At 42.2% G+C, this 27,073-nt stretch overlaps 1 protein-coding gene across 2 annotated transcripts in view; it reads right to left on the bottom strand.

The window, feature by feature from the left end:
• Lrp6 (LDL receptor related protein 6) overlaps positions 1–27,073 on the bottom strand; it is a 120,265-nt gene that overhangs the window by 70,802 nt on the left and 22,390 nt on the right. The window lies entirely within an intron of this gene.

Here is a 27,073-nt window from a genome sequence, read left to right as displayed (position 1 = left end):
GTGAAGGCAGAGAACAGGCACTGTAGGTCTCCAGACAGAAAAGAATGCCCTAAAAGAAGCGTGACACCAATATACATCAGAATAAAGTTATCATAGTAAGGTGTGCATTCCAGCAAATTAGCATGGGTATCCTATTTGGAGAAACTGTAACAAGAAATTACCCTTCTGTTGTAACTGTGCAGTTGTAAGTTGTACCATCAACAATCTCACATCCTTTAAGCATGAAACATTTCCCCTGACAGCCAGTGTAGCAGTGACTTAAAGCACAGATCCTAAAATTAGGCTGCTCAGCCTTGCCACTTCCTAGACAAGTGAGCTTGGGCAAGTTATTCGACCTATGTTCCTGATGTTCCTTCATCTACATCAGGACTAAAACCAGACCCACCTCACAGGTTGGTGACAATGAAAGCTACTCTAATCCATGGAAAACACTGCAAAGCCCTACAGATGCTCAAGCTAGCGTTGTTTATGTCATAGATCATGGTCCATGGCTTCCAACTTTCAGAATGGCAGGAGGAACATTAGCACTAAGGCACTCTGACCCATCTCCCACTTCCATGTGACTTCCTCACAGGCTCCAGACCAACAGCTACCCAAGGCTCACTCTCTACACTCTCCTTCAGAGCTGGCTTACATAGTACTTCCTTCTAGAAGCCTCTTAAATCCTGAACTTGGTCATATGCTTACATTCATTCGGAGAATTCCTAGCTATAATTAACGTGTAACATTTAAACCTCTAACTGACCCATCTATGTTTTATGCATTTTTTTTATTAGGAAAGATCTTTCTTTTAAGAAAAGGTAAATGAAGGAAGATTTTTTACTTTCTGATAAAGTATTACTTTTATCAGAGGCTTATGCATTCTGAAATATTGATTCACAATACTAATGATTATGTAACAGCTTTTATCTAAAAGAGCTAGGAGGAAACAATGACTTGAAGGATAATTGGGCAGAGAAACTGAGTAGGGATTCCAGTGAACTTGAGAACTGGGTAGCGGCATTTCCCTATGTAGTCTGACATGCTGATGTATAAAGCCTCCGTATGTACCACCGATGTTACTGCTATTAGTAACCATTTTAATAAAACTCTAGTTCTCCCTAGTTTATATATTTCAGAGAGCTATGAGCTCATGAGAGATAGACACCTGTGTCGACCCTCAAAAGAGGGGAAATCAGAAGGACAAAACACTCCAGGAAAAGAGACCACATGGAGGCACAACAAGCGTGTAAAAGGAACTCCAGAACATGGGTTCCATTACTACTGCAGCATGAAACACAGGGATCAGGATAGAGAAGGGAGCGACTCTCAAAAACAAAACCTCACAAATGTACTCAAGAGCTTGAACTTGACTTCTTAAGGCATTGGCAAACCATGGATGAGGTGACTCACTGACCTGGGAGGATGCTAAGGTCAAGCTTGCATTTTACATATACCACAGATTTCAAGAGTAACCACAGACACTAGCTGGGAATTTCAACTTTCCAAATGAAAAATGATTAAGGGGACTACAGAAACAGTCAGCTTTCCTTTAGGCCTGACCCACCTTTCCAGCTTTTCCTCCCTTAAGTCCTCTTGTGATACTATTGCCAACTGCTGACAAATAGGCTTAACTGCCATGCTACCTTAGTGACTTCTATTCATAGAGATCCGAAGCCCCATCAGAGCCAAAAATCCAGGAGTGGAGAGCATCCACTCCAGTCTTGCTGGCCCCACTCTAAGCACAGTGTGTGCACCTGCTTCCAAGAGACGCCATGAAGTTGCCTGCCCGTATTTAAACATACACGCTTCATCCCATCCAAATTTACCATGCTAAGAACCTCACTTTTTAATAATAATCCAGGAAGTTGAATATGTAATGATAACTTGTACTATCCTAGTTATTCCACAGTAAACAATCATAAAAAAACAAAATGTATGAGGCCACTATTCCAGGAACAGAAACGGCAGCACAAGCACTCAAACCTCAAGAGAAGGGAAACTTGGTAGACAATTGTCACACCACCATCAGCCCAACTCCACCTGTGACAGTTTCCTCTCTGAAGCTGGGGTTGAAGTAAGCACAATGGTCCTGCTGAGCTGAGGCATGGGAGTTAGGGGCAGAGGAAAGACTGAAATCTGCAGGACACCAAAGAAGAGGGGGACCCCACTCACAAGCCCTTGACTGGACAGTGAATGCACTGGGTGAGGCTGCTCAATCAGGTGGAGAACAGAACTGAAGTACCAGAGGTCAAGTAGCCAGATGGTTCAAAGGTTCTGTCCAGAACAGAGGGCCTCCACAGCCTAGGCATTCAGTTAAAATACCACAAGGACTAATAAGGGACCACCCCAAGAGCACTGGCTCTCAAGTGCAGGCCGAGGGGGTCCTTCCAGGGAATCCATGAGGTCAAAGCTATTTTCATAGTACTGCGTAAATTGCATGTATGTATTTATTAAGCATTTCCCTCAATTTGGTGTTTTCTGAAGGTATACAAATTATGACAATGACTTGACCCTGGTGACTCATGGAAAGTGTCTGTGTGTCTTGTATTTTCTATAATTCTTTATGTAGTGTGTTTTTAACAATAAATATATACATGTTCAGAGAGATTAACCCAGTTTGTGCTCTTAGTTTTTTTCTTTTTCTTTTTTTTGTCACTACTGGGATTATCCCAGGGCAAGCACTCTACCACTTGAGCTACGCCTCCCCGAGCCAGCTCTTTTTTGAGATGGAGTCTCACTAATTTTGCCCAAACTAGCCTTGAATTCATGATTCTACTATTTCTGCCTACTGAGAAGCTGAAATGACAGGTGTGTGTCACCACTCGGGGGCACCACTGATTACACATGCAATAATCTCTGTACCTCACTGTCACCTAAAACATTATTATTTTTGAACTCCTGAAATTTTCTTTGTGCTTAGGCAAAAACACACCAAAAGTAAACACACTGTTTTGTTTGAAATGTTTCTAAAATTTACTTACATTTGTTTCATATTTAAGGATAATTATGGGCGACGGAAGACTACAAGACTCACTTCCTTAATCCACAGTTGAACCACCCTCATTTAAAGATGTTGAAAAAGGCTGGGCACCAGTGGCTCACACCTGTAATCCTAACTACTTGAGAGGATGAGATCAGGAGGTTGGCAGTTCAAAGCCAGCCCCAGGCAAATAGTTCACAAGACCATCTCAAAATAATGGGAAGGGAAGAGAAGGGGAAAAGGGGAAACTAAAAAAAGCAAAAGGACTGGGCCATGCCTTAAGAGATAGGAGTGCTTGCCTAGCAAGCTGGAGACCCTTACTTCAATCCTCAGTACCAAGAAGGGGGTGGGAGTGGGGGCAAATGGCAATTAGTATATTAAAAGATACCCAATCTTCTCATGAATCAACAGGGAAATGCAAGTCAAAACCACAAAAAGATACCACTTAACACCACTAGAATGACTGACATTAAAATGAATTTAACAGTACTACATGTTGGTAAGGACAGAGCACTACGATGCTCAAGCACTACTAGACAAGCACTCAAAGCTAGTCACACACTTATCCTGTCACCAGCAATTCCACACAGGCAATTTGTCCAAGAGAAATGAAAACATGTCTGCACGTGGTCTGTACACATATGGTCACATAAGTTTTATTCACAGCAGTCCAAAACTGGAAGCAACACAAATGTCCATCACTAGATATAAACTCCGCCACGTTCATACATACTCACACACAGACAGGAATGCATTTTTAAAATTATGTTGAACAAAAGAAACCAGACATAAGAGTACCTCCTATCTGATCCCATTATAGGGAAGTCTGGGTCTGCAAAAACAAATCCAGTGATAGAAGTAAGATCAGGGATTACTGGGGCGGGGGGGGGGGGTGATTTTAAAGGAGCCAAGGCAATTTCTAGACTGCGTGAAAGCAGGAAAACATTTTTCATTTTCTTGGGCAAAAAGATGCTTAAACAGGAACATACATTTGCAAGACCCATTAAGGTATCAACACAGAATAAATGCATTTACATATAAATTACAGTACAGTTGCTTAAAACATGGGTAAGAAGAAAGAGACTTTAAAAAGTTCATTCGAAGGTAACTTCTTTTCTATAAATATCTTTCCTGGCTGGCTCAGGGTCTGTGCTCTTGTAGCCCTATTTGCTACACTATCACAGGGTAGAGACAAATTATGAAGACCTCAGGGGTAAAAGCAGGCTTTATTTGCTTCCACACAACAATGACTGGCACATGGCAGTCTTTATGTTTGTTTAAAAGTAAAGATGAAGCCAGAGATCATGTCTTTCCCAGGCACTAGTACTTCCCACACTCAATCTCCCAACTCTCACCCCCATCCCAGAACAATTGGCTGGAGCCCAGGAAGACACAGGTGCCACATACGGTTAACAACGTAAGTGCCAGGACAGCCAGAGACAGTGAGAATGTGCTGAGAGCCTGTGTGTATTCCAGTATAATGGCCTCTATGTTTCTTCAGAACATCTTTAATATACATCTTCTCACAAATTGAAGAAGCTTCCCTACAGTGGCAGTCACAATTCAAAGACCACCATCCCTCTTCCAGCCCCTCACACATAAAACTAAAGCTACCAGGAACTGCAAGCAAGCAGAAGAAAGGAAAGGATTTCTGTTCACTGCAACGTCATCCAACCACACCTGGCACTCTTGTGTGCAACACACATGACAGAGATGACATGATACCAAGTCTGAAATTCATCACAAGCTGAGCTGAGAAATGTCATCATAAGCAATCTGTAAACATTCCCCACCAGCAGGGTGGAAATTTAAGAAGAGCAGTTGTCTTCTTTGTGTAATACCATTTAGAGAGGTTTCACAACTGTCATTAATCTTCTACAAATAAAAATTTAACTTTCAATAGTGGTTCACACCTGTTAATCCTAACTACTTGGGAGGCAGAGATCAGGAGGATCAAGGTTCAAGGCCAGTCCTGACAAAAAGTTAGCAAGACCCCCGTTTTAGCTAACAAAGCTGGGTGTGGTGGTACATGCCTATCACTCTAAGTACATGGGAGGTATAAATAAGAGAGAGAGGTCCATATGGGCCCAGACAAAAACATAAGATTGTATTAAAAAAAACCACTAAAACAAAAAAGGCAGCCAGGGTGGGGTGCTATGGAGTAGGAGGTGGGACTCAAGTGCTGGAATGCCTGCTTAGTAGGTACTTGCCCCTGAGTTCAAACTCTAGTATCACCAAAACAAAACAAAAAAAAAAACTTCCAGAACTCACTAACTAGTTTACAGTGAAATAAAAAAGTGTTACAAATGGATTAACCTAACAAGAATTTTCGTAATGAATAAATTCATTTGTATGTCACTGCTTATCCAAGCCTAAAACCACAAGTCATGTTACTTCAAGGATGGCACTCTGATGAAAGCCCTACCTACAACAAGTGACACTGAGAAGGACATATCAGATGACAGGCTGGTGGTAAGTTAAGATTTTTAAATTAAGCTTGTTGATGTTTGTTAAAATATTTGAAAGATAAATAAATTTCATGTATAAACACTGAAATTTTCCATTTTGCTATTTGATTAAGTTTTAAGCTTAAACCTCATTACACATCTGATATGGAAGAGCAAAGAGACACAGAGTACAAAAGTGTTTTACAAGCTATCAAGCTATTACTCAATTCTTAAATCTACTGAGCACCTACTCATGGCTAAACACTGTGCTTTTCAAAATATGTCACAAATAAGAAAATATTTGGATTCAGGTATTTCACAAGATGAAAGTTAGGACAAAACAGCATTCGGTCACCAAGAAATTTTTCTTTTACATAAAAACCTAACATTCCCTAAGCTTCGTTTTAGCCATGCGTGGTGGTGCAACCTAAAATTCCAGCACTCAGGAGGCTGAGGCCATAGGACCCTAAATGCAAGGCCAGCTCCAGCTACATAATGAGACCCTGCCTCAAAAAAACAAAACAAAAAGAAAACGAGGGCTGGTGGCTCATGCCTATAACCCTAGCTACTTGGGAGGCTGACGCCAGTCAGGGCAAAGAGTCCAGGTCACTAGGACAAATAGTTCAAGAGACCACATCTCCAAAACAACCAGAGCAGGGCTGGCGGAGTGGCTCAAGCAATAAGAGAGCCTGCCTAGTAACCATGAGGCCCTGAGTTCAAACCCATCTCACCAACAACAAAACAAAATTAAAACAAAAAAGCTTCAGTTTAATAAGTGGACACAAGGTACCATTCTATGACCTCCATCGGCTTTCTGAAAGCCCGTTCTTCAGAGAGCTCATAAATTCACTACAACATATGGTAAGAATGTGAAATTTTACACAGATTGGTGCAAAATGCATAAGCTTAATTTTTAAAAAGGCAAGATTGTGAAATTCCTCATTTGTTTCATTAAAATAAGCTAAAACTAATATTTTGAATTTGTTTGAAATTTCCAGCTCGTGAGAGAATTCCTTTTTGTTCTCTAACCATCAAAGCCTGTTTCTGTAAGCTAGCACAGGAAACAACAGGGTCTTCCTGGCTGTAGGAATACAGAAATGGATTTTCTCCATTTCTATTTGCAGTTTCTTACATGCTTACAGATAAACATAAAATTAGCCAGGTGCAGCAGCTCATGCCTCTTAGCTACTTGGGAGGTAGAGATCAGGAAGATCAAGGTTCAAGGCCAGCTTGAACAAAAAGTTCACTCTATCTCACCCAATGAAGGCTGGGCATGGTGGAGGGGACCTGTCATCCCAGCTACACAGGAAGCATAAATAGGAGGATCACAGTCTAGGCCCGCCCAGGCATAAATGTAAACATAAGCAAAAAAGGTTGGGGGAGTGGCTCAAATAGTACAGTGTCTGCCTACCAAGTATGAGACTCTGAGTTCAAATCCCAGCACCACCACACAACAACAAAAGTTTTTACAAACACTTCCTAAATTTAAAAAATTTAAGGGAAGGGGGACATCACAGGTTCCCCTTCCTAATTAAAAAAAAAAAATTAAAAGGGTGAGGCACTACAGGCAAACAAATTTAACAGGTTCCAACACTGATCGTTAAGATTTAGAAAGACCAAATCCAACCAGATTGCCAGGGGCCCATGGCTCATGCCTGTAACCCTGGCTACTCAGGAGGCAGAGATCAGGAGGAGCCAGGTTCAAAGACAGTCCTAGGCAAATAGTCTGTGAGACCCAATCTCAAAAAAACCCAACAAATAAAAGGGCTGGCAGAATGGCTCAAGTGGTAAGCCCTGAGTTCAAACCCCAGTACAGCCAAAGAAAAAAAGAAAGAGAAAAAACATCCAACTAGATCTAAAAATGATCTGATAAAAACAGTACTGTTATTAACTAACAGTGCCCTCAACAAGTTAAACACTAAGATTCCAATAGACAACTTCTGCAGATGCTAAAAGATCCCAGTATTTCTCTAAGAAGATGCTTTGGTTTGAATTCAAACCCCAAAACTTCAAGCACTGGAAACCTTATCCCCAAAGCAGCAGTGTTAGGAGGCAGAGCCTAATGGTCACCGATGGATTAATGTCAATATTAGGGGAGTGGGATTATGGTAGAAGTGTTCGGCTCCCCTCTTGCTCTGTATGTTCTCCGGCCCTTCTGCCTTCTACTGTGAGCTGACCATCAAGGAGGCCCTCACCTCAACCTTGGCCTTCCCAGACTGAGTCCAGAACTGTAAGAAATAAATCTCTGTTCGTTTTATATTGCCCAGCCTCAGGGACTCTGTTATAGCAGCACAATACAGACTAAGACAGGAAGTTATTTGTGTGACAGACTAACATAGTTCTCCAATTACTTCATCAGTTTCACAATCTTCAAACCCTGTATGGTTTCTACCACTCTTCCTGATCACCAAGACACTCCTCCCTAACTTTCTTCTACCTGTGTCATCTAATTAAACACACGTGAATGTAAGACAAGCTGGAGATTAGGGACCCCTCCATCTTCATAAACCAAACTGGTAGATTTCCCAATGCTGGCTGGGGTCTTCCTACACATCTAGAAGAGATCTTGCTACCAACAGCAAGCGTAATTAAACCGTGTTTTATAATGATTTAAAGTCAATTTTCTAAGAAAATTATAAAACAGCCACAACTTTTTAAGATGAAAAATGAGGGCGTGAGGACAGTGCAAACTGTATTTGAAGAGAACAACCAAGTCCAAGGGATATTTAAAAGACAGACTCAACAAGAACTCCTGCTTACGGTGTGAGGAAGAAGGAAGAAGGTGGCCAGTGTGGCTCTTGACTTTTTGTTTCTACAATCAAGTTAGGTAGAATGACAGCTGCATTGTTCAGGGCTTTCTTCTATGTGATCACCTGTCTGAAAACCTTGGCCTAGTTCCTGATCAGTTTCTCAAGTGCCGATGTAACTACCAGCTAATCCCAACTGCTTCTTGCACCTACACTTCTGCTACAGTTTGGATCCTGACTGTCCCTAAGGCCCATCCCTGGCATGTGGTGCACCGGGAGGTGGAGCCTTTGGGAGATGAGAACATGCCACTGAGGGGGTACTGGGGATCCCTGTTATTTCCTGCTCATCTCTCATTTCCCAACTGCCATGAAGGGGGCAACTGTGTTCCACCACATGCTCTCCGCCATGACATGCTGCCTCATCACAGGTCCCAAAGCAGCAGAGCCAACAAACCACACCACAGACTGAAGAAGGGAGCCATAATAAACCTTTTTTATCTTTTTTTGTGGGGTGAGGGGGACTGGGGATTGAACTCAGGGCTTCACAGTTGCAAAGCGGGTGCTCTACCACTTAAGCCATACCTCAGTTCATTTTGCTCTGATCATTTTGGAGATGGGGGGGAAGGGTGTCTCTCAAACTATTTGCCCAGGATGACCTTAAACCTTGATCCTCCCAAATAGCTAAGATGACAGGCATGAGCCACCAGCATCTGACAACCTTTCCTCTTTTATGCTGTTTATTTAATGTATTTTGTCGCAGTGATAGAAACCTGACAACTTCAGTACAGTTCAGTACATTTTCCATGATATTCTGAAATTAATCATTCTATCATACTTTCCCCCATTTGATTATGTAATTTTCTTGCTTTGCTCAATCCCAAACTTCTTAGCATGACATAAAAAACCCTTTCTAATTTGTCTCCCTGCTTTGTGGTCCTTTCTTTCCCACTGCTTTGGTTAGGCCACCCACTAACATCAGACTACTTTTCCAAAAACACAGTATCCTCTATGAGGCTTTCTTAGCTGCAAAACCTAGAGAAACTCAGGTTTCTCTGATGCTAACTTAGTACAAAGCCACAGTCATCGAGACAGTGCAGTACTAGTATAAGAAATAGAAGTAAAAGTAGGGAGTAAACCTTGTATTCATAGCCAGCTGATTTATGCTGGAGTTGGAAAGGGAAACAGTCACCTTAGAAAACAGCTTGGTTTCATTAAAAACCTTAAAACATAGGGCTGGGGATGTAGCTCAGTTGTTGAACACTTGCCTAGCACACACAAGGCCATGGGTTCAACTCCCAAATTCAATCAATCGGTATATAGACACATAAAATGTGCTATTTCTCTATGATGGAATATTATTTGGTCATCCAAAGGAACAAAGTGCTTACAGATACACTCATGACCCTTGAAAACATGCTAACTGAAATCAGGCACGAATGTCCAGAAGAGGCAAATTCATGACAGAAACCAGATCAAGGGTTGCCAAGGACTAAGAGAGGACAGTGGAGAGATATTTAAGTTAATAGATACAGAGTTTCTTTGAGGTTCTGGGGATTGAACTCAGGGCCTGTGCATGCTTTGCAAGCCCTCCACCACTTGAGACATGCTTCTAGCCTGGCACAGAGTTTCATTTTTGAGGTCATGAAAATATTCTGATATTAAATAGTGGTGAAGATTGTTAGCACTGTGTGAATATACTTTTTTTAAAAAAATCACTGAATTCAGGTCCAGGAGTGATGGCATGTGTCTGTAATCCTGGTTCTGTAGGAGGTGGAGATGGGAAGTTCATGGTTCGAGGCAAAAAGGTTAGAAAGACCTTATTTAAAAAAAAAAAAAAAAACAGGTCAGGCATGCAGTGTAATCCCTGCTGCACAGGCAAAAATGTAAGGCTCTATCTGAAAGATAAGCTAAAGCAAATGGGGCTGGGGGGGGGTACTGCTCTGAGTTCAAACCCCAGTATTACCCCCCCCCCAGTTACTCAGTTATAAAAATGAATTTTAGCTGAGCATGGCAGTGTAGTCCTGTAATCCCAACACTCCGGAGGGTAAAGCAGGAGAATTGCAACTTCACGATCAACCTAGGCTATATAGCAAGACTTGTCTCAAAACCAAGAGAATAAAAGTATTTTACATGAATTTATCCCAAAATGCTATAGGAACTCCCTCTTCCATCAGATGAAACAAATTCAAAACTCTAAAACAACATATTTAAGGACCATGAATAGTCAAGTCCAAAGCCACACAACAGCATATGAGTCCTATTCTCTGGTTACTGGTTCCAAATGCAACTTTGCTACTAGTTCAGCACACTTTCTCTTCTTTTTTCATTCCAAAGCGGCACATCTGCTCAAAGTCATTACTGTACTGAAAATTTCCCTCACCAATCCACCTTCAATTTTTTATTAATTCATTCACGATTGGATCTCATTGCTCTAGTCCTTTTGTTTACATGCTTCCTTGGGGTTATCTTATGATGACTTTGTCTAGATACTCTCTAAAACTAAGTTTTAAGCTCAAGTGAATAAAGGCAGTGTAAAGTAACTAATGGGAATATCTGATCCATGTGACTTGTGGGCAAGTCCCTTACAATAGCTGGGCTTTGATTTTGTAATCTGCAAAAGTAGGAGCCAGGTGTTGTTATACTTGAAGTCCTTCCTTAGTATTTTAACAAAATGAGGGAGCCACAGATTACCCCCCTGGCCTGTTTCATTGACAAGTTTTTTGTTTCTGTAATTGTGTTCCCCTTTAAGAATAAGGTTCAAATTGCAGCAAAGACACCCAAGGTCCCATGGCTATTAACCTTTACCCACAAATGCTCTGTCCTGGATTCTTGGCATTTGTGGGGGGTGGGGGGGTGGAGGTGGGGGAGAAGATGGCGAGGCACAGCTAAGGAGCACGGAAACTACATCCTGTGTCTGCAAGCCCTTCACTTCATGAGACAGAAAGTCAGAAACTTCAAGCTCCAGCACCGGCTTCCAATCCTGCCCAGCAGCTGGTTCGGGAACATGACATCTAGGTTTTGCCAGCCAGACAAGCAGCCCTAACTCTGGAAAATGGAGGCATGAAAATAAGGAGCTGGGGCAGGGGCAGAAGAGGAAGAGGTGGCAGAAGTCATCACAGGCGATTCGTTCTGGTAAGGTGACAGCAGCAGCTCATTCAATTCTGTTTAAATTCACTAATCCCTCTTTCATGCAGTTTTAGGTGTATCTGTCACCTCATGTCAGAGAGCATGCCACATGACTGGGTCAGCTATGACTTGTAGCACTGTTCCTGGCTGTAGATCCCAAGCCTGGCTCTTGTACTGTTTAGAAAATTCTGAGTAACCCAATATCCTCCTCAACCACAAATCATTTTGTGACTAAATTAGAGAGACTTATTAAAACTATGAAAAATTTTTTTTAAATTTTAGATGCAAACACTGCCCCAAAGTGCCACCTTATAACTCCTGCCTTCCTACAACCACATTTCAAAATTCTCACAGCTCTTCCCACAATCCATCATGACCCCTCTTGTTTTGGGCCATGTCAGCAAAAACACATCCGACCCTTTCTTCTGTACAGGTATGGAAGACAGTATCTGATGAAAACAGAGAACAATTTATGACAATGAAAAAGCCAACTTAACATTAAAATTTGATATGAATGTCATCATAATCAATGGAGTGAGGGAGAGGAGGAGAAGAGGGGGAGGGGAGGGGAGGAAGAAAAAGAAAAAGAAAGCCCAACTGGACTTTTGGCTTCACCAGAGCATTCAATAACATCAAAACCCAACAAACACCAACATGCAATGGCCATTGGAGAACCCGTGAGTCCATGAACACTGACAAACCAGAATTTTATGAATAATTATCTTTATTTCTCCTTTCTACACACACACACACACACACACACACACACACACAAAATAGCAGCAGCAGCAAGAAACATTAAGTGTAGAGATTTTTACCCTTGGTACACTTATGAGTGCCCTGAGAAATTCATTAAAATATCAATAACTTTATTTTTTCCACCAGATATTCTGATTAAATTGGTCTGAACTGGGACCAAGGAAGCAGTATTTTTTAAAAGGTCCCCCAAGAAATTCTAATGTGTTCAGATAGGGTTTAGAAGCAGTAAAAAGGAGTGTGATTTTTCCTAACACCTGCTTGTGCACAGTGTTTGGTTCTTGTACAGATGGTGTCAATGTGTGCCACTCACTAACCAGCTGACCCAAAATCAGCTAGCCATTAGCCCCAGGTGGTGCTCAGCTCTAAGCTGCTCGAGACTGTATGACGGAACGCAGCACAAAATGAATCCCTTCCCACACAACAGCCTTCCATATTTCTTTCAAAGCTTTACAAACTGAGAAAGGGCACAATTACTGCTTAAAATTTAAGTAATAAAAATGTCAGTGGGTTAAAGATAGATTTTCCCTTTCTCCTACAACCTCTCGGTACCCAATTCCTCCTGCAGAGGTTACACTTGTTAGTCCGCTCCATGTGCTACGCAGTCTCACTTTTCTAATAGCGTTCTGCAGTACAACCAATACTCCCACAGCTTTTGCCTTCGACTGAGAAGAGAGTGCCAGATGGCACTGTTCCACGATCCTGGATTCACACAATTTGCTGTCTCTTGGACACTGTGTTCCTTTCTTCTTCTTCTTTTTTTTGGCAGCACTGGGGCTTGAACTCAGAGCCACACATACAAACAAAGAGAAAGAGAGAGAAGCAGAATACCTGACTGCAGGTATTGATGATTAAGGAACAAGGAGATAAAGTTGGGTAATCTCTCCAGTGCTAAATACAAAAAGAATACCAGAGAATGAGGCAAAGGCAATACTTGAAAAGAATTTTCCTGAAATGATAAAAGACACCAGCCTCCAGAATTAAGAAACCCAACAAATGCCAAGTAGCATAATAGGGAAAGAAAGCGTACTGAACGAGTAGGGACGAAGGGTGGTGGGAAGTGGTTGCTTCAGCATCTCGAGGGTGCGTGTGTGTGCGTGTTCACACACAAGGCAACGTATTCCAACGCGCTGGGGGATGCATTTTCCAGTCAGTGTTTTCAGGCCCCTGGTCTATCACTGGTAACAAAAACAACAGAGGGAAACCATGGTTACGGGGACACTCGTACCTCAGTAACACGACAGGAGAATGGAATCAACATTGTGAGAAGGCACTGTATGCCACACAAAAATAAAGCCAGGAGCAAAACGAAGGCTTTTCCAGACAAATAAGGCCTGAGAAAACCTGTCACCAACAGGATGTGCAACACACTCACAAAAGGATGGAGTCACCTATGGATGCATCTCAGATGAGTGACACAGGACTAAAAGCTTCTCTGAGAGAAACTATCACAAGGGACTTAAAATCCAACCCAAACACTCCAGCTATATGCTATTAAAAAAAAAAAAAGGCACCTGGCAGAAAAACAGAAAAATTGAAAGTAAAAAATACAGAAAACCATACATCAGGCAAAAGTTAAGAAAAAGCTGGTGCAGCATTCATACCTGACAAGACAGACTAAGGCGAAATTAATTAGTAGAAATAAAGTGAACAGTGGGTAACAGTGTGGGGCACAGGGGTAGATAATACCGCAACATCTATATTTGAAAGCCGAGTTCTGAGCACATAAAGCAAAACAGACAAACGTGTGCTCTTCTCTCAGCCATACCCAGATCAAACATGCTTGTGAAAATCAGTGAGGGAGTCTGCTCCCATTTCCCACGTGGGGAACAGGAAAAGTTTCTCTTCTTCTCTCCTCCGCCCCTTCTCTATATTGTATCCTGTTACACTAAAGTAAGTCCTTGCTAAAATTTTTTTAAAAATCAATTAGGAGTCAGAAAACTTCAACAGAAAAAGCACGCTTTTTTTTATGGCCCCTTGTAGACAGATCTCTACTCTCAAAAAGCACAGAACATGCCATCTTTTCCAGTACACAAGGAACATTTAAAAATGACTGTACCCAACATAAGACTAATATTCAATACCACAGAGGATGACTGAGTGTAATTAGCTAGAACTCAGTCATTAGTAGAAAGATCCCAGCAGTCTTATAATTAAGAACTGCATCTCTAAGCTGGGCGCCAGTGGCTCATGCCTGAAATCCTAGCTACTCAAGAGGCAGAGATCAGGAGGATCGAGGCTTGACGCCAGTCGAGGCAAATAGTTCATGAGACCCTATTTTGAAAAACCCATCACAAAAAAGGGCTAGTGGAGTGGCTCCAGCTGTAGGCCCTGAGTTCAAGCCCCAGTCCAAAAAAAAAAAAAAGAATTGCATCTCTAAAATAACACACAGCGCAAAGGAATAACCCTAAATGGAAATTACAGCAAGGTAACTAAATCACCAGATACACACAATGAAATGTAAAACTAACAAAAGATGTTTAAAACAGAAGAGTTGAAAAGTTGAAAGGTAAAAAGCTAATCCAAACCAAGTGTAAAGATAACTAAAGAAATGCCTTAGGGGAGAGAAAGGAAAGACAAATGTTCCTTAGAAAAACACAGGCGAAAAATAGGCTAACAAAATCAAGTTGAGGTGAAGTTTTATAAATTCACAACCATTAATAAAATCAAAAGAATAATTTCTTTCCTAGGTGGGAGGCACAGGGAAGACACAGGCCAGATACTGGTAAATTCTATAAATTCTATAAAACTTTTGAGGACTTAGCCAGGCATGGTGCATACCTGTAATCCTAGCTACTAGGGAGACAGAGATTCCTTAGTTCTTAAATTTTGTTTTAATGGTACTGGGATTTGAAGTTAAAGCCTCAGGCTAGGCAGGGGCTCAAGTAGTACTTTGCTTTAGTTATTTTTCAGATAGGGCTTATGTTTTTGCCCAGAGCTCATCCTCAGACCACGTAGCTGAGACCACAGTGCCACTATCCTGACTTACTCGTTCATAGGTATCCCTGCTAACTCTTTTGCCCACTTGAGCCACACACCACCCCCCAGTCTCTTAACTGGACTAACCAAGAAAAAAGAGGAGCCACAAATTCCTAATATAGGGAATGAAAGACAGATCACACAAATATTACAAGTAAAGGTCACAACTGTCAGCCTGGCTGCTTGGGAGGCAGAAATCAGCAGGATCAGTTTGAGGCCAGCCTCGGCAAATAGTTCTGAAGATCCCAGCTCCAAAATACCAGGGCAAAATGGACTGGAGGTGTGGCTCAGGTGGGAGAGTGCCTGCTTTGCAAGTGCAAAGCCCTGAGTTCAAACCCCAGACCCACCTAAAAATAAAAAAAAAAAAAAAATAAGATAATTAAATACTGTTACAAACAACTTTATATCCAAACTCTGGCAACACAAAGACACAAACTACAAAAGCTCTCACACATAAAGATAGTATCAACAGTCCTGTATCTACTAAAGAAATTAAATTCACTGAATTAAAACTGTTCAATAAAGAGGCTCAAAGTATAAGTGACTGAGCAGGTGCTGGTGGCTCAGGCCTGTAATCCTAGCTACTCAGGAGGCAAAGATCAGGACAATCAAGGTTCAAAGCCAGCCCCAGTTCCAGAGACTCAAAAATATCCATCCCAAATAAAAAAAAAAAGGGGGGGGGGTAGTGGAGTGGCTCAAGTGGTAAGAGAGCCTGCTGAGCAAGCATAAGGCTGAGTTCAAACCTCAGTGCTGTCAAAAAAAAAAAAAAAGTACAAGTGACTGAACTGATAATTTCTACTAAGTATTTCAAGAAGAAACACAGCGTGTGTGGGGAGAGGGGATAAGAGCAATGAAACTGAAAGCATTTTCTGTAGCCAGCTTTATACTAATTCCAAAAATCAGAAAATGACACAAGAAGGGAAGGGGTACTATAGACCCATATCTTTCATGAACCAAATGAAAGAACCCTCAAAAAAGCATTTTAGTCCATAATAATTCCTCATGACCAAATGTGGCCAGGGCCTGGCTGAGGCTGAGTCTACACTAGAAAGTCACTGAGGTGACTCCATCGTGGGTCTGTGCATGGGTTAAAGTGGTTATAGAGGGAATCTCTTTCAATTTCTCTCCCTCCCTGCCATGATGGACTGAAACCTCTGAAATCATGAACAAAATAGATTCTTCCTCCTTCAAGCGGCTCACATCAGGCATTTGGTGACAGAGACGAAAGCTAACCAGCACACATCATCATTCTTACATTGAAAGGCTGAACGCTGCTTGGAGACAAGTGACAATGTCTGCTCTTACAGCTCCAATTTGCCATCCTACCATGTCTTAGCCAGAGAAAGAAGGTGACACACAGGAGGAGGACACAGAGGCTTCTTCTGAGGATGTGCTCTGGCCATTCAGTATCAAATCCAGGAAATCTTGAGGTTAGTCTAACCTAAGGTGCTATAATTTGGGTGTTGAATGTCCACCAAAGGCCTGAGTGTTAAAGGCTTGGTCCCAAGGGTGGCATTCCTGGAAGAAGCTGTGGACATTCCTGACTAGGGGCCTTCTGAGAAGTCCTAAGGTCATTGGGACTTGCCCTAAAAAGGAAGCATGTGACACCAGCCACTTCCTGTCACCAGGTGCTCACCACCACTGCCATACAGCATCACCCCAGAAGTCTGAAAGAGGGGGGTGTGCAAAGTGTGAACTGTGGGCTCCTAAACTGTGACACAGGGAAACTTTAATCCTTATGGTTATCTCAGGTATTTTGTTGTGGGGACAGAAAGATGACTGACACATAGAAACAAAGTTTTGCTCTTACTTTGGCTAATCCATGAGTAAATTTTTCTAGGATAGAAGGTATTACTGGAGTCCATCTCTTGACACATAGGTATCCAGTGTCAGTACATTTAGTGAAAAGACTGGCCTCTGCTAACCTGCCAGAAACCAGCATGCAGGTCTTTTCCTGGATGCTGTAATCTGTCTGTCTGATCTTTTCATCTAGCCTTTCGTCAATTCCAGGCTTATCTGGATGACTGTATAAGGACGGCAAGTCTCTGAAATCAGGTAAAACATGAGTTGGCGACTTTAGTTACTTTGATTTTCCAAACAGTATTAGAATGAGCTTGTCAATTTCGAAATTACATTCTGCCAGGACTGTAAATGTTATCAGTTCTGAAAAAACTGCATACCAACTATGGAGTCTTACAGTTCCCAATCATGGAATCTTTCTCCTTTATTCAGATATTTTTTGATTTCTCTCATCCATCTTTGAAGATCTCAGCAAATAATCAATCTTACGTGTCTTATTTAGTCATATTTATGCCTAAGTATTCTATGTTTTATGATTTTATTGTAAATGATACCATTAACATTTTACTCTAATTATTCATTGCTATTGTACTGATTTTTAAGTCAATCTTATATCCTATGATTTTGCTCAGCTCACCAGTTCTAACAACCAGATACATTTTTTAATATTTTTATCATAATTATGCCTACCATTAGAGACTATTTTACCTTCCCCCTCCCCCATTTCTGTCCCTTTCCTCCTGTTCCACATTCTCCTTTTAAAATCCTAGACAAATTAGAGCTCAGCTAAAACTGAACTCCTTTCCCTATTGACATGTGTTCCTGATTAAAAGACTGTCCTTCCACTTTAATGCCTGGCTTTATCTATTTTTTCCTTTGAGGTGCTGGGATTTGAACTCAGGGCCTACACTTTGAGCCACTCTACCAGCCCTTTTTTGTGTTGGGTATTTTCGAGATAGGGTCTCATGAACTATTTACCCAGGCTGGCTTTGAACTGCAATCCTCCTGAGTAGCTAGCATTACAGGCATGAGCCACTGACACCCAACTATTTTTGGGGGGAAAGAGGGAGGTAATGGGGTTTAAACTCAGGGCCTACACCTTAAGCCACTCCACCAGCCCTTCTCTATGATGGGCTTTTTTGAGATAGGGTCTCTGGAACTATTTAACTAGGGCTGGCTTTGAACCTCGATCCTTCTGATCTCTGCCTCCTGCGTAGGTAGAATTATAAGCGTGAACCACCAGCACCTGATCTGGCTTTATCTTTGACAGACACAACTATATATACTTGTCAAGATTCATGATACAAATATATTATAAAAGAGGAGATTTCATGGTATATAAATTATACCAATTAAAATTAAAATCCTGTAAACAAAGCTTCCAAACCACCAGCAATAATTCAATTCATCAGCAAGTCAAAGACACTTGAAATGCCAGAAAGCCCAAGTAAACACCAATTCCAGACTTTTGCTTTCTCCAGCACCTAAACGCACGCACACCTTTACACTGTGAGAGGCAGGCAAACAATGACCAGCACATCAAACTTACCCACTCTCTATTTCTGTATGGCTCCATAAGCTAAGAAAGTTTTCTATGTTTAAGATTTGCAAGGCTCTTGCCAGGCACCAGTGGTTCACGCCAGTAAGATAAGTTCTAGGCCAGGTGTGTTGGCTCAAATCTATAAACCTTGCTACTTTGGAGGCTGAGATCAGGAGGATCAAGGTTCATAGCCAGCCTGGGCAAATACTTCTTGAGAGCAGGAAACCATGAGTTTGAACACCAGTCAAGAGAGAGAGAGGGAGAGCGAGGAAGGGAGGGGGGAGAAAGAAAAGGGGGGGAGGGAGAGAGAGAAAGAGAGAGAGAGAGAGAGAGAAATTGTAGGGCCTGGCACTGTGACTCATATCTGCAATCCCAGCTACTCTGGAATCGGAAATTGGAAGGATGGGGGTTCAAGGTCAGTCTGAGCAAAAAGTAAGACCCCACATCAATAAGTAAGCCAGGCATGGTGATGTGTGCCTGTAACCCTAGCTACATGGAAGATATAGAAGGATCATAGTCCTAGGCCACCCAGCTAACTGTGAGATCCTATCTGAAAAATAACTAAAGCAAAAAGGGCTGGGGGCATGGCTCAAGTGGTAGAGCAGTTGCCGGGTAACCACAAGCATCCCCCGCACCCCCTGCCCCATACTGTTTTAAAAAATTGTTAGAAGAAAGAAAGAGAAAGAGAGAGAGAGAAACAGGGACCATGTGTGTGGTCTGCCAAGACTGAAACATTTACTATTTAGGCCTTTACAGTAAAAACAAAAAACAAAAAAAAAACTGCCCACCCATGCTCTAAGCCCTAGATGCTCAAAGCATGGCCCCTGACCCAAAAGCCTCAGCAGAAGCTCAAGCTCCACCCTCCTAACAGGACAGAGCGAAAGGAAAGTGAGATCTTTCCTGGGGACCAGACAACAGTCAATACACAGCAATCAAGAGTAACATATAAAACTGAAAGACACTAAGGAGGAATGCTAGGAGTCTATAAAACACTTGGCAAGGGCTCCTAGATCAATTCAGAAAAACCACCAATTAAATCTCCATCATATTTCACTGTTTCCTAAACCCAAAATTACAGATGACACAGTCCAATACCAAAATCAAATACTTAAGTCACTCTCCCAGACAGTGTGACCCCACATGCCATCAGCGAAGAGAAACAATTACGACCATGCCCCAAGGCTCTTCAGAAATACCTTTCCAATTAGTTCACGAGAGTCCTTCCTTCATTTCAGGGGGGTGGTGATGGGGGAAAGATGACTGGTGGACGTGAGTTTTCCCAAACCTTTATATGCTCGTGTTGGTCATTTATCGGGCCCTCCCAAAACGACTTGGAACAACCACACCATGAGTCTTGCCACAAACCAAGTGCTCCACTGAAAATTAGGAACAGTACTAGCTACGCTGAAATTCCACTGCTGAGTTTCTCTTTGGGAACGAGGGAGAAGGGAGGAGCACATCACATACTGTAAAATACAGTATGATCAAGGGTTTGTATCCATACAAATCCCTCTCATACTGGAGACCATTCAACTATACGCTTGGTAATATATACCTCTGGACCTAGGACCCTCCCTCAGTCGCTGACATGTGGCAAATCCTACAATACTTCCCAAATGAAATGCTGAAAGTATTAACTCTGACCCTAATTTTGTTTAATGTGTATGAATTCTGGGGCTGAGGCTTTTTTGTTGTTGTTGCTTTGAGTTTAATGAAATTAATTCATTTAAAACATACACAGTTTCTACACTAAGCCACACCTGAGATGACACTGATGTGGGCAACCCCCGTCACCATCTGGATGGCTCTAGTTTCCTTACCCTCTTGGCTTGTCTGTAGCCTTGCACAGCAACACTGAGACACTTGCTCCCACCACCTGTGGGCATTTTGCTAACCATCTGATCCGGTGTTTACGCCTCTAGGCACAGGAGCCATCACTGCACTCCTACAAGAAGCAGTGTCACCAACTGCAGCACAAGGCAGTTAGCGAGCACCTGCAGCAGCTTCTGCCTTTAGTCTAGAGGTACTAGGCATTTCAAGGTCACCTTGCCCTCCTACCCGCCTCAGGGAGGTGGGTTTCTACATTCCAACAATTGGTTCTTCTGTTTCAGTCACAGCCCCCTCCCTGCACCTCCCAAATGGCTCTCTTTCCTTGCATTCATTCAGGCTCTCTCTGGGCACTAACACACACAGCAGACACACAGACACCAGCGGCCTCTGAGGCCATGGAAGAGAACTGAAGAAATCAGGTTGGCATGAATGACACATCAAGGTGTTAGGCTCAATTCGGAGCCATACTTAGAGGATGCTACTTTTAAGGAATTAACCTTTCAAAAAGAAAGAAGCAGCCAGTAAGAGGAAGGTGTAGACCTTATGTGTAGAGATGAGGTAAACATCACAAGGCTAGCAGAACAGAGACTGAGTGCAGGGAAAAGGAACCTAGGTTCTCAAGACCAACCCCCCCACCCCACCCCCGCCAGGAGGATAGAAGAGACACTTCCTGTCATTAAGATGAAGGATCCTTTACAGTCAGAAGGAAAAGCTCCCTTCACTGGTCACTGGAAAGCAGGGAGGCAAGGCACGTGGCTATGTAAGCATCTGATTTTGACCTCTCCAAAATAAGGACTGGTGTGTGCAGACTAAGAAGGGAGTTTCCGTGCTTTGTTTTTGTTTTTGCAGTTACTCTACCTTAGGCAGCCAGGCTTACCTATAAGTACTTTAAAGTTGCTAAGTTCAGTGAACTGAGTAACCTGCACTGTGAAGGCTTTTATCAGCAACATATTTACAAAGCAGTTTGTGTGTGGGAAACACTTGGCCGTTTGATAAATACCAGCTGATAACACAGGAGAGTCTGTCCAACTCACCAATTGTGTGGTCTTCCTGGCCCTAATTTGCCTTGCTCTGAATCAAGAGAGGGTAAGCAGACTCTGATACTGACGAATTCAATGCACGTGGGAAGAGCTCCACTTTGCAAAGTATGCCCATCTACTATTCGTCAAAAATCACAAAAACCAACACCAGGTTGTTACAAGCTATTCACTAGTGTTCATATGAAAATAATCTTACTGCTGTGTCTGGGCTGATATTCATCTGCAATGTTTTCTGGAAATTTTTTAAATGGGATGAAGGGTAGAAGACAGGCTTCATTTCAATTAAAGCAAGTAAATGCATATTAAATTTTCAACACATCAAAAAGTGTTATGACTGGCATAGTAGCTCACACCTGTAGGCACATATGCTGTAATCCCAGCTATGTATGAAGCAAAGAACCCAAGGATTGTGGCTCAAGATCAGCCAGGGCAAAAAGTTAGTGAGACCCCATCTCAACAAATAAGCTGGGCATGAGGGTTCTTATCTGTGGTTCCAGCTATGTGGGAGGTATAGACAGGAGGATCACAGTCCAGGTTAGCCCACAGCAAAAACACAACATCCTATCTAAAAAACAATCTAAATTAGAAAGGGCTTAGAGGTGGTTCAAGTGGTAGAGTGCTTGCCTATCACGTGCAAGGCCCTGAGTCCAAACTTAAGTACTGACAAAAAAAAGAAATTATTATGCCAAGAAAGCAAAAGCACCTCAAACTCATAATCAGACTAGCCAGGAGCCTCTTTAAAAGCTAAGAATAAAATGATAAAATTTTTCAAAATCTTCAAGTCCCTCCTTTGGTACGTCCAGTTTCCCATGATGCAAACAGTGAGAAATGTTCAGTTTCAATACACCAAGAATGAAGGGAGAAATTTTCACCCTTTACAAGGTGTAATTACACACAAAGGTGACTAATTAACACAACATTTAGAACTGAGTCATAAAAGCTATGTGAAACAGATCTATACTAGATCATAGCTCCAATCACAGTCCTTGAAGTTCCTCCCATCCCCCTCCCTATAATTAAAAGAAGTCATTCATGTGCCTATCAGTAAGACTGCATCAGACCCAACATGCATGTGTGTGTACATGTATACACAAGCGTCCTCAGTAAGAACAGGCAGCATACAGAAGTTAGAATATCTGTTTCTGGTACTGATAATAAGAAAAGCAGAAAATGTCCCTTTTACAAACACCTAGTACCACTGGTTAACCTGTTTACTTATTTGTGTATATACACAAAATAATACACAGCACCTCTTGGGTTATAGAGCTGGGTGTGTCAAGAAAGGAGGGGAAATCTCAAGAGACCAAAAGGGAACATGACGGTTTGTAAAAGGCAGAAGGTGGCTTTGTTTTGGTAGCAAAGCAGGAAGAGGACCAGACCTGGGCACACAGAAGGCACACAACACTGACTTCCAGGCACAAGGAAGCTTTGCTACGCTGGGCGAGGCTCTGGAAAGGTGGTAAGAAATCACCAAAGACTTTGTAGCCACGCCAATGGCTCCACATAGGCTTCAAGTTTGAATTTATTGTGTGTAGTACAGGAGCTCCCAACTCCAAGAATTAAGTACCAAAGTGATCTCTGCTTGAACAGCCATGATAACATGGGTGCATTCGTCCGTCAAACTCACAGTGCATACTGAAGGACTGCACAACTTACTGCAGTCTTATACTTCGATTAAGACAAAAAATAAAGTGGTCACCAGAAACATGTCTCGGTCTTGGCGAAAGCAAATCAAAACCTCTGCAACAGCCACTGAGGTGTCAGTCCATGATCCAATCCATGAAACTTGCAAGGGAACAGTGCACAAAGCAGAGATCAGCATTTCCAAGAACCTCAGACAACTAACAATCTAATAGTGATTATAAATGCTTTAAAGCAATCAAAACACATAAAAGATGGAACAAAATGTGTAAGGCAAGAACAAGACCTCAAACAGGAATAGACATCCCTAATACAAACAACAGAAAAAGTGGTCCCGGCTGGGTGCGGCACACCTGTAATTCCAGAACTTGGGTGGCTGAGGCCAGCCTGACTGCATAGCAAGACCCTATCTCAAAAGAGAATGAACAAGCCACCATCAGCAGTGCATGCTAACATGGTGACAAAATACTGGCAAACACAAGAAGGTCAGCTCATGAGTAACTGGAAGGACAGAAGCAGGAAAGCTCAACTTCGTAACAAAGATACTCACTTTTACCTCGAGGTGGCCTGGCTGCAAATGGGTACAAAAGGGACAACATACTCAGTACTTCCCGGCATGAGGGCTACAACGTGCTCAGGAGTACCTACAAAACACTCATGCCAAAAGCAGTATTTCTAGTCAAGTCTTTAAATCTCAATTTCATTTTAGAAGCAACACACGCAGTTAAGAGTAAGTGAAACAAGCTGGTGCCGGTGGCTCACACCTGGAATTCCAGCGACTCAAGAGGACTGACGTTTAAAGCCAGCCAGGTAGACAGTCTGAAAGACCCTATCTTGAAAAAAAAAAACCCATCACAAAAAAAGGGCTGTGGAGTGGCTCAAGGTGTAGGCCCTAAGTTCAAACCCCAGTACTACAAAAAAAAAGTAAGTGAAACAGTATAGGAATCTGTTATAAAATAAAAAATCCAGGGTAGGAGGAAAGAGGGCAGGGCAAGTGTCCCCTTGAAGTTTAAGGGGCATGACCAAGTTGTGCATCCTGATTCCAGCAAACAGGTTACTGTGCTGTCTGAACGTGGACAGAGTTATCTGTAACATTAAAGAACTGCTCATGCGGAGGTGTGTACCAGACAATGGCATGACGACTGTAGAACAAAAAAGTCTACTTTCTAGAGACACAAAGTGAAGCATTTACAAATCAGATGCTCAGAATAAATGCCCCAAGTTACACAAATGGTATTTTTAAAACACTATCTCATCTCTTACAGTCAATACAACACAGAACAATTCTGACACCAAGAATCCTGCAACACCAGCAGGGTGTCCTACTGTAACTTGACTAATCCTGACACTGTCTATTTCCAGCTCCTGGCCCCTCCCCTAAGAGAAAGCACACAGTTCTAAGCTTCTAATTATGGCTTCTGGTTCTGTGACCAGTCCACATCGAGGAGCCTGACAAGAGTTGCCTCACCAGAACAAAAGCCACTCCTGACAAGCAGGAAATGATGAGACCTTAGGAACTCCATGGCAGGCACTGGTGTCAAAGACCAAATATTAAGCAAAAGATGAACCTACTCCCTATTGTTCTAGAAGTTCAAAGGTTTTAGGACCTTTGCCAGGAACAGGGGGCAAAAGCCCAATGTATTTTCTCAATGTGAGAAATGTTAGTGGCAGGCAAGAGATATCATCCTTAAGGTAGAGCCCTAACTTGCAATGAGGCAGCAAACAGCACAGTGATAAGAACTGCAAGCAAAACCCATCAAGGAAGAATAATGAGTGAGGAAACGGTAACTGCACTTCCTCAAATGTGCATTACAAGGAAGAAATAGTGACTACAGAGGAAAAACCTAGCAGGCAGCACCAAACCAGGGGTCCACATCAGGCCCACCCACTGCCCTGATGGCCTCAGCAGGGCACAGCCTCACTTCTCAGGAGAACTTACCAAAAATGTATAACTTTAGTCATTAGCTGTACCAGATAAACCAAAACTAAGAGACATTCTAAAAAGGATTGCTGGCAATCTTCAAATCTCAGAACGTCCCAGGTGATGAAGAGAAACAACCCAGATTAGGAAGTCTAAAGAGACAGCAATTAAAGGTAGTAGGGTGTCCTAGGCCAGAAAAGGAAACAGGAGAAATGGAGAGATTCACACGTAATTGCAGAGTAGTTAAGTGTGCTCCAGCAGCAGTGATTCCGTGTTAGGTAACTACTCTATGAACAGATAAAATGTCAATACTAGAGAAAGGCTGGGTAAAGGTTACATGAACTGTATACTACTTTTGCAATTTTTCTAAGTCTAAAATTACTTATGAACTTGGAGTGGTGGCACACAACGATAATCCCAGCACGTGGAAGACTAAGGCAACAGTATCACGAGTTCCAGGCCAGCCTGAGCCACACAGCAGCACATCATCTCAAGGGGAAAGATAAATAAACAAATAGCTTACATAAATAAAATAAAATTACTGACATACTACTCTCCACTTTTTTTTTTTTTTTGGTGGCACTAGGGTTTTGAACTCAGGGCTTCATACTTGATAGGCAGGTGCTCTTACCACTTGAGCCACTCAGCCAGTCCTCTCTACTCTCATGTATATGAAATTTTTTCATTGTACATTTTTTAAATGAGGGACACAAAGACCTTCTAGAAAAATAAAACGTAGTCAGCGATATTAAAAACTCAATTGAAGCTGACCAAGGCAGCACAGTCCCAGCTGCTGGAGAGGCTGAGGCAGGAGGATCATTTGAGCCCTGGAGTTTGCGACCTGCCTGGGCAGCAGCACAGCTGGATCCTATCTCAAAATAATTTTTAAAAACCTCTCAATTGATAGATTGGAATGCATGGTAGATGCAGCTAAAGAAAAAAACTTAGGCAGGCACCAGTAATCCTTGTGACACAGGGGGCAGAGAGCAGGAGGATGGGGGTTCAACCCCAGCCCCAGCAAATAGCTCGTGAGACCCTATCTCGAAAAACCCCATCACAAAAGGTGCTGATTGAGTGGCTCAAAGTGTGGCCGAGTGTGGCCCTGAGTTCAAGCCACAAAAAGAAAAAACTTAGTGATACAGAAGGCAGGTACAAAAATTAAGCAGAAACTAGACTTGTGATTGTAACACAAACTTTCCCTTTCAATATTCCTTTAATAAAAGTGACCACAGGATATGGGACATGTAAGAATCAGTTTAGGTTGGGTCTTTTCTGTCAAAGGGTTTAATCAGCAAGCACAACTGTTACAAACGTTAGTCTCACTAATTCACGTTCCATATGCTTGCTTCATGGACTCTGCTTAACCTGATAAAAGTTTCTATTATCCTCAGCCAGGCAAAATTCCACTAGATGCCCTAGTTCTGAAGCTGATAACCTAAAACAGTTATTACTTCCCTGAACTTTTAAACTTCTTTGTCTTCAAAGCCTCCTCCCGACCTAGCCCCTTTCCAATTAGCCAACCAAGTAGACTGTGACCCAAACCTGCCCAATCCAGGGGAGAGGCAGCACTCCATCAGAGATAAAACCCAAGTGGACTTCCCACCTGGTGTGCTTGCTTCCCAGACTCTTTTTCGGGTGCACACCCTTCTGCAGAAGTAAATTTTGCCTTGCCTATTGACTTCTGAGTTATGTTGTATCCCAGTATCTTAAAGATAGTTCTAACAGACATAAAATATTAGACAGTATAATTAAAACTCATTCATTTGGGGCATGACCAAAGTCTAGAGCCAAACAAGAGACCTTGAGTTCAATCCTCAATAGGGGTAGGAGAAATCAATTTGAGAGAAAGTGATGGATATCACTTGATATAAAGAATTAAAAACTGTCTCTGGCCACCTCTCCTCTGGCCCTTCTTCATTACTCTGTCCACCCCTTCTCAGGCCCCAGAAAAACAAAAAGAATTTAAAACCAGACGAGGGTTAAGAGAAGAGGCTGGAGGTATGGTTCAAGTGGTTGGAGCACTTGCCCAGCAGGAGGGAGGCAGGAAAAGACAAGAGGTCTACACGGACTCAAACACATGTGTTTGGTTTTTTTCCCTTTTTTTCTCCTTTTTCCCCCAAAGGCCCTGGTTCATATCCCAGAGTCTGGTCAAACTGAACTTGTAATTCAGACAAGACTAGTAGTATTTCTAATATACTGTTCTTAATTTTTAAATTATAATATCAAAAACCCACCTGCAAACATACATGAATGTGTACAATCTGTTCTCCACACAAAGAGAATC

This window comes from Castor canadensis, chromosome 6, assembly GCF_047511655.1.
Source record: "Castor canadensis chromosome 6, mCasCan1.hap1v2, whole genome shotgun sequence".
NCBI lineage: Eukaryota > Metazoa > Chordata > Mammalia > Rodentia > Castoridae > Castor > Castor canadensis.
Note: the sequence above shows the minus strand (reverse complement) of the source record. Positions and strands in the feature narration are given on the sequence as shown.